General features: G+C 49.3%; 2 pseudogenes; both read left to right on the forward strand.

Moving 5' to 3' along the window:
* Positions 1–235: 235 nt before the first annotated feature.
* Positions 236–2,863, forward strand: LOC136507014 (uncharacterized; annotated as a pseudogene).
* Positions 2,864–3,471: 608 nt separating this feature from the next.
* Positions 3,472–4,731, forward strand: LOC136507015 (uncharacterized; annotated as a pseudogene).
* The last annotated feature ends 4,570 nt before the right edge of the window (positions 4,732–9,301 follow it).

Genomic DNA, 9,301 nt, shown 5'->3' on the forward strand with positions numbered 1-9,301 from the left:
TAAACTGTCTTTTCTCCTCTCTCCTCTCCTCTCTCTTTCACCTCTGCATTCAAAGTTTATAACCTGCTATTATACTTGCTCTAAGTGCATGCATGCAATGCAAAATGCTCCCACGCGCGCACACCGGTTTGCATGCATGCATTGGCCGCCGATCGAGTGATCCGGTCGGCCGATTCTCTGACACCGCGCCTGCACCAATGATGATTGATCCATGCATTAGCATGCATCGTCACTCATGACGACGCGAGCTCAGGAGGCAGGAGCAGGACCGCAGGAGGCAGGTGAAATGATCGGCTCCGGTTGGTCTCCAGCTGCCCTCGTCGTCGTCGTCGTCGTCGTCGTCGTCGCTGCCTCCCGTCAGGCCGGGCACGTACAACGGGCGTGCTGGCCGTCGTCTCCATATGGTCATTTTACAAAATCCACCCCTGTATGCTACAGTAATTGAGGAGAGAGAGCGAAGCCATCGCGTCGTGAGACGACGGCGAGCGTAGGCGAACTCGACGGCTGAATTCACGTTGTACGGAGCCGTCGTCTTGAGCCGACGTCGCGCGGATCCAGCTACGCGCGCGAAGTGAAATATTCGCGCCAAAAAATCCGCACATATATGCTTCAGCGGCGCCATTTTTTCATCGCCATTCTTGCCCAAATCAGTCTCAGATGCCCTTGCGCCTTCGCCGAATTTCGTCTCGCGATGTCTAGCCAGGATTTGAAGAGAAAGGCGATGTCAGTTTCAAAGAACAAGGCGAAGGCAGCACCACCAGCGGCAGCGGCAGCGGCGACATGGGTGAGCAGACTTCCTCGCGGAAGCGGCTCAACCCCAGCACTCAACCTCGCCGGTTTCAACGGCGTGGCAGCGCCCAGCTCGTCCCCAACACCCAACTCCTCTGCGGGTACGATTCATCCTCAATCCCTGACAGATGGCTTGGATTCTTCACCAATCCATGGCAGATGAGGCTACCCAGTCGGATTTGGTGCAGTTGCCTCTTCACATGGCAGATGTGCCTCCACCGGTCCAAGTTCTCCTCCGTTCGGGCATCAATCAAATTGAGATCCAGTATGGTAATCCTCAATTTGCTTCAATTCTCGCGTTTAGCTGTAGGCTATAGCCTTGATTTGATTGAATTCATATTCTACATTTCTGCTCATCTAGGGAAATCTATCCTGCTACGTTTTGCCATCATAGGAAAATCTACCCTGCTGCGTTCTGCGATTCTATTTTAATTACTTGTACGCTATGTTGCCTTGGTGATTTTCTCGACAGCAGAGAAATAGTGGTAGTTCAGTTAGTTCTTTTTCAGTTAAACATGCCAATACATGGAACCTGCAATTCTAACTATTGAATGCTTTCAGTTACTGATAACTGAACAGTTATCTGATCATTGAATTTTTTTTCTAGCTACTGGATGTTATTAGTTCAATAGAATTGATCATTGATTTTTTTCTAGCTACTGAATGTTTCGTAGCTACTAATTTTTTTTCTAGCAACTGAATTTTGTTAGTTCACTAGAATTGATCACTATTTTCTTTTTTCTAGCTATTGAATGTTGCCAGTTCACTAGAATTGATCATTGATTTTTTTTCTAGCTATTGAATGCTGTCAGTTCACTAGAATTGATAACTGAATGCTTTCTAGCTACTAATTTTTTTTCTAGTTATTGAATTTTTTACTTGTTTTACTTGTCTGTTAGTTTGATAAATACATATCCAGCAGAAATTTGATAAGAAATATATACTTGCAGGGACAACAACACACATCCCCTGGTGGATTTATGGGTTTATTCAACAACCAACCCCATTTATCACAGAATTCACATTTTGTTGGTGTTCCATCTCATTATGCACCTTTCAAGGCACCAAGGCCTGTCGATGTTGGCATCAGTTTTGCCTCAATGGATGCACAACAACCTAACAATTGTGGAAGTTCGTCTCAAGAAGTGGAAGTTTTATCTGACGAGCAGGCTATTGATGTTGATAGCGATACGAAGAATGTCAGGACTGAGAAGCGGAGAAGAAGATGAGAAATTGATGAGTGCTTGGTTGAAAAAATCAACAGATTCATCCGTCGGAGCTGATAGGAATAACAATCACTATTGGGGTGATGTTGTTAAGTCATACAACATGACTATCCTGTCACATAGGAAAAGAAATTCAAAGCAAGCCTCGATGGCACAAGATTAATCGGTGGACTGATCTGTATGAATGTGCATATCTGAAGGCTCACAGACTATTCACAAGTGGGTATTCTGATCAGATGTGGATTGATGCAGCAGACAAGTTCTATTTGGTAGACAACAAAAAAGCAAAGCTAGGTCCCTTTGTGCTAAAGAATGTTTGGAAAATATGCCGAGAGGTGCCAAAGTGAAAAACATACAATGAAGACCTAAGGAATGCGCGTAAAAGAAAGTCATATCACATTGAAAGAGAGGTGGAGGAAGATGATGATATTGAAGAAATGCCTAAGCGACCTATTGGACAGAAGGCAGCCAAAAAGGCCGCTTGTGCTGCTAAAGGAAAGTCCAAAGGATCAAATTTGGATGATGATGGAAAATCAAAGGAATCGGCGATCGATGTGGAGAAGCTTGACAAATTTAGCAAAATCTAGGAAGATTTAAATGCAAACCGCATGAAGATATTGGAACTACAACAGAAGTTATCAACCGAGAAGCTTGAAACCACAAGACTGGCACATCTTACAGCTAAGGAGACCACTGAGGCAAAAAGGCTTAAGAAGGAATCAAAGATGATGCATACTAACAACACTCTTGTCTCTCAAGATACAAGTTCAATGTCCCATGAAGAAAAAGCTGAGCATGTTGCTGCTACGAAGTGTTTTATGAAGACTTTATTTCCTGAAATGATCTAGTCAGGTATGCACACATGCTGTTTTAATTACATGTATGTTACTTGTCATTTGCCTGCACCCATCCTTGATATATCTGTTCATTTCTACTAGCAGGGAAAAGGAGAAAGCCATAGTGAGATGTGCTGGAAATTCTACGGATGGCATGATAATTTTCAATCTTAGTGTTTTGTCCGATGGCATAATAATTTTCAGTCTTAGTTGTCTGATGGCATGATAATTTTCAGTCTTGTTTCGGTATTATTGTTTCGGTCTTAGCAGTATGGAACATGTTGTATGGAACCTACTATGTGAACCTGTCAAATGTTTGCATGCCTCCCTGTGTGAATGTGCCAAAAGTCTGATTTTTCAGTTATCTGCATGTCATGTTTTTTTAGTTTCCTGCATGTCACTTGAATTTTTAGTTTCCTGCATGTCACTTGATTTTTTAGTTACCTATCTGCATGCATCTTATGTGAAACAGTCCACTGTCTGCATGTCTCCTTGTGAAACTGTCCACCGACTACATATCTCCTGTATGAATCTCCATCCAGTCGCAGGTTACGGACTATATAAAGGTGGCTTGGCTCCATTCAGTCGGCATAGGATCTGTAGTTGTTTTTACTAGTATTATGGAACCACATCCACCAAACGATGATAAATATGATCTACCACAAGCCGATGACTTTGATCCTACAGAGGTATTCACCATGGAAGATTTCCTAGCGGAGGATGAAATTGTAGAATAATTTGTGAGGAAGATTGGAGATGGATTGAAGGCTGACATCGAAGGAGGAACATCGTCTGTGACTCGCCACCGCCGACAAAGTGGACCAAGGAGGTACATACCAAGGAATCGAGAAGCATGTCATGATGATCTTGTCGCTAATTACTTTTCTGCAAATCCTATCTACACCGATGAGATGTTCCGTAGAAGGTTTCATATGAATAAACCGTTATTCCTGCGCATCGTGCAAACTCTTAGCAATTGGGATCCTTATTTTACCCAAAGAGTTGATGCAACTGGTAGGGATGGACATTCACCCCTTCAGAAGTGTACCGCGGCAATCCGGATGCTAGCATACAGCTCGCCGGCTGACCAACTTGATGAGGTACTAAAAATTGCGGCAAGCACTTGTTTGGAGATTCTAGGAAAATTTGCCAGAGGGGTGATTGAATGTTTTGGTCAAGAGTACCTGCGCCTGTTTTGGTCAAGAGTACCTGCGCCCTCCTACAAGCGATGAACTAGAAAAAATTTTACAAGAAAATGAGGCTCGTGGTTTTCCAGGAATGTTGGGAAGCATCGATTGTATGCATTGGGCATGGAAGAATTGTCCGAAAGGTTGGGCAGGCATGTTCACACGTGGTGATAAAGGTGTTCCTACTATGATCCTTGAAGCAGTGGCATCTCATAATCTTCGTATATGGCATGCTTTTTTTTTGGTACCGCCAGATCTTAGAACGACATCAATGTCCTAAACAAGTCACCACTGTTCATCAATGTCCTAAAAGGGGAAGCTCCAAGGGTACAATACACCGTAAATGGAACACATTATGATATGGGCTACTATCTCGCCAATAAAATATATCTAGAATGGGCGGTCTTCATGAAGACAATATCAGCCCCTCAAACGGATGAAGACAAATTGTTTGCATTGATGCAAGGAGCGAGGAAAGATGTCGAATGCACATTTGGCGTATTGCAATCTCGCTTTCATGTTGTTTGTCGACCATCAAGGTTATGGAAGCAGGGAGACATTATCAACATAATGCAAGCTTGTGTTATCCTTCACAATATGATAGTGGAGAATGAGAAGGAATTGGTTAGAGTTTCCTTGGATTTGAATGAGAATGCAAGTGCGACAATAGTGCTCCCGCCTGCTCCCGCCTGAAGTGCATACAAGTGATAACCCCAATCCATGCTTCGCGGAGGTGCTTAGAAGCACAACAGGAAAACGGGGCTTTGCCGACAGCCCTGGGCTTTGCCGACAGGATGGAATATCCCTGTCGGCAAAGACCCTCTTTGCCGACAGCCACCAAAGGCAGTCGGCATAGCCGGCTTTGCCGACTGCCGATAGACTGCGGTCGGCAAAGAAGTCGCTTTGCCGACAGCCAGCCGGTCGGCAAAGAACCTCAGTCGGCAAATCGCGTCCTGGGGTAACGGTGACAGACGCCGTCGGCTTTGCCGACAGCCCAACCGTCAGGCTGTCGGCAAAGGCAGCCCTTTGCCGACAGCCAGGACATGCTGTCGGCAAAATTTTTATTTTTTTTTTGAATTTTGAATTAAGACTTTTTGTGTGACCTTACTATATTGTTTACAAGTCTATGTTGAAATTTGGAGGATTTTTGAAAGTTTTCGCTATATTTCGTGAATTTATTTCATTTTCATGAATTTTCCCGCGTAATTCAAATTTGAACTGCAGGTGCATGAAATAACGAAACTTAGTGATTCGAAAGATGATATTCATGTTAGAGAGCATATTTTGAGGCTGTGTGCATAAACTCACCGAAAAACTTGAAGTCCTTGCTCACAGAATAAGCACATCCCGACGCGGTAGAAATGTTTTTAAATTATATAAAATCCAAACGACGTCGAAAAATCACAAAACTTGTGGATGTGTCGTGTTATCGCATTAGAAGGCTACGATAAAAATTTGAGAAAGTTTGGAGCAAGTTTGCGCCGGTGAGTGTTCAAACCCAGAGATCTCCACATGTGATAAGAGGACACATCCAGTTGCGTTATGGGATTTGAACACTCACCAGCTCAAACTTGCTCCAAATTTTCTCAAATTTTTATCGTAGCCTCCACATGCGATAACACGACACGTCCACAAGTTTCGTGATTTTTCGACGTTGTTTGGATTTTATATAATTTAAAAGCACTTGTACCGCGTCGAGATGTTCTTATTTTGTGGGCAAGGACTTCAAACTTTTCGGTGAGTTTATGCACACAGCCTCAAAATACATTGTCCAACATGAATATCATTTTTCGAATGCCCATGTTTCGTTTTTTCATGCACCTACAATTCAAAATTGAATTACGCGAAAAAATTCATGAAAATGAAATAAATTCACGAAATATATAAAAAAACTAAAAAATTCTCCAACTTTTGAATTTGTGACGTATTTAATGTTGGAAGAACGTACAAAAAATATTAGATAGGAAAACAACCAAAAAAAGAAAACTTTGCCGACTGCTTGTGGCGGCCGTCGGCAAAGAAGACTTTGCCGACTGCTTGCCGACCTAGCAGTCGGCAAAGAGCTGCCTTTGCCGACTGCCGCCCTGTCCTGCTATCGGCAAAGAGCCAACCCTAAAAAGCCCAGGTCGGCCCACCAGCGCCTTAATACCCCTCCTCTTCCCTCCCAATCCCTCGCCCGCGCCGCACCACGCAGCGCCGCCGCCCGTGCCGCCCCGCTGCGCTGCCCTGCCCGCCTCGCCCTGCCACACGCCGCTCGGCCACCTCCTCCGCGCACCCGCAGCCTGCACCGCCGCCCCACCCCGCCCTGAACCGAAACCGGCACCGCCCGCCACCGTGGCCGCCGCGCCCGCCCCGCCCCGACCACGGCGACCGCGCCTCCAGCTTGTCCTCAGCGATCTCCCGAGCCGCGATTCCCGAACTAGCTAAAGCCCGCCCCTCCCACCCTGGCCGCACCGCCCCCCCGCCCCCTCCCCGCCTAAACCCAAGATCCCCGCACCTGCCGGCCACCAGACAGCGCCCCAGGAGCGCGACGAGCAACCAGCCGCCGCCCCCCTGCCTACCGCGCCCCCTCCGCGGACCCTCCCGACCGCCCCGCGAGGTACGCCCTGCCGGCCGTGCATCCTACCCGGCAGCCCCTCCCCTGCCGCGGCCCCGCCGGCCGCCCCTACCCGGCCGCGCCCCGCGGCCGCCCCTCCCGGCCGTGCACGCTCGCGCACCCGCGCGCCCTCCCTCCACGGCCGCGTCCCCCACCGCCCCGGCCAGATCCCGACTGGCCCGGCCGCCAGCCGGCCACCCCGGGGGCCAGCAGGCCACTCCAGGTGCCCCCTGCTCCCTTGCCGCCATCCCCCTGCCCGCCAGCTCCCTGCTCGCCAGCCCCTGCTCCCTTGCCCCCTGCCCGCCAGGCAGCTCCCCCACGCGCGCCCACCGGTTCTTAATTTACTAGCAATACTTCATTTTATTCACATCGTCTAAATAAATGCTTTGATAGGTTGAGCAATACTGTTCCGTCCAAAAGCCGGTGAAGCCTTTGCAACCGCGTCGCCTCGCCACTGCAGCGACTCGCCACTGCCCCGCTAGCCTGACTCCTTCGCCACCCTAGGTATACACATACTCTCTCTCGTATCATTGCCGTAGATCGATCGTGTACCCCAGTTAGGCGTCTCCCGTTCGAAACAGATATGGTTCGAGGTATGCGGATCACTGCATATCTGCGACGGTATCTGTTTCAGATTGTCCACGTTTTTTGGACAGCCCGAGAATGCGTAGATAAGGTTAGGTTCCATGTTCCGCTCCTGTCCGAGTCGGAGTTTCGGCACCACCTCCCCGTTGTTCTTCGGATACACACTCTCCGAAAAGGACGTGTATCTGGAGAACAACGGGGAGGTGCTGCCGAAATTTTGACTCGGACGGGAGCAGAACATGGAACCTAACCTTATCTACGCATCCTCGGGTGGGATTAGGACCTATCCTTCACCTATTAGATGGCAGGAACGCTTTGTAGATGCAAATGCTGGTTTTATTTCTCGCTTACATTGGCGCATGACAGAGGATGGCTGACCGTCAGTGGATGTACACGGGCTTTGCAAGTAAGAGCGGTGACTGGGTGAGGGGTGTCAATGCTTTCCTAGAGCTTGCTTTTGGCGCAGCTGCTAGAGGGTCATGTCGGATGCGGTGTCCGTGCAGCAAGTGCAAGAACAAGAAAAAGAAACAAAAGAGCCAGGTGTGGAAAGATCTTTACAAGAACGGGTTCGTTCCAAACTATACCCGCTGGATCTACCATGGTGAACGCGATCGTATTAGGGAGGAGGTGGTGAGATCCCTCCTCGAGGAGTGTGATGCAGATGCCGGGATGGCAGACATGATGGCAGACTATCACGAAGGACGGTTTGCCGAAGGAGTGGAGGTAGAGGATGATCTAGAGGAAACCGCAAAGGCGTTCTACACCATGCTGGAGTCGGCACAGAAGCCTCTCCACGAGAAGACAACGGTTACGCAACTGGATGCCATTTCACGCCTAATAGCGTTGAAATCACAACTGGGCATTAGTCGAGACGGTTTCGATCTCGTGTTGACAGTTGTTGGCACACTGCTTCCGAAGGATCACATCCTGCCGAAGAACACGTACGAGTCACAGAGGCTCCTTCGTGCACTGAAGATGCCGTACGAGGGGATCCAAGCTTGTCCGAAGGGGTGCGTACTGTTCAGGGGAGACCACGAGAAAGCAACACACTGTCCAAAGTGCAAAGCCTGACAACGTCTACGACGAGGAGGACGGGCCGGACGCGTACACCAACAGCAGCGTCTACCCCAAGATCGACGCGTACCGCAGGGCGTTTCGCCAGCGCCATGGGGAGACGTCGGACCCCGCCACCGAGCCTCTGGACACAGACCTCCTGATGAGGTTGGGCCCAGGGAAGCAGCACGGCAGTTACATGATGGCCAACAGTGCCATCGACCCGTCGTCTGCCCCCACGCTGAGGGAGATTCGACGAGGCGGTTCCAGTAGCTCCTCCGACATCCCCATAGCGCCTCGGCAGCCGAGCAGCGCACAGATGTTCTCGCAATTTCAGGTAAGTGCCGTTTCATTTGTTGTTCACTCGTTTCACACATGATCTACCTTGCCTTAACATTTGTGGGTGTAATATTGCAGGAGCAGATCGCACAAATGCAGGCCTACCAAGAGGCCCAGGAAGCGAGGCAGGAGGCACTACGTCAGCAGCAGGAGGCACTACATCAGCAGCAGATGCTGGCACTTTCGCAGCACTACCAGCGCCAGCTGACAGACCTGACCGGCTACTTCCGGTCCCAGATGCCGGGAACGGACGAGCCTCCTGCCTCGCTCTTCGCTCCACCAGAAGTTCCACTGTCTGCTCCTGCTCCTGCTCCTGTACCTTTTCCAGTGAGTATATTTGTCTGTTGCTTTAGCTGGTACGCCCATCATGCAGGTACTAATTACATCAATTGGCTTTTGTGCAGGCACAGTCGGCAGGTTCGAACCCGACTCCAGGTGCTAGCCCTCCACTGGGTCCTTCTCCACCCTACCAAGCTTACCCGACCTACCCCACGCAGCCGTACATGTACCCTCCACCGTCGTAGGGGTACTCCTCGTGGCCGCCTTTCCCGACGCAGCAGGGGCACTCCGGGCCGGCAAGCATCACAGCGCCGCAGAACAGGTGGAACTACGGTACGTCTTCGCAGTCGGGTTGGCGTCTGTATGAGCACGGTGGTGGCTCTGGGACCCCTGGGGACGACGCACAGAGCT

The sequence above is a fragment of the Miscanthus floridulus genome, chromosome 15 (assembly GCF_019320115.1).
Source record: "Miscanthus floridulus cultivar M001 chromosome 15, ASM1932011v1, whole genome shotgun sequence".
Taxonomy (NCBI): domain Eukaryota; kingdom Viridiplantae; phylum Streptophyta; class Magnoliopsida; order Poales; family Poaceae; genus Miscanthus; species Miscanthus floridulus.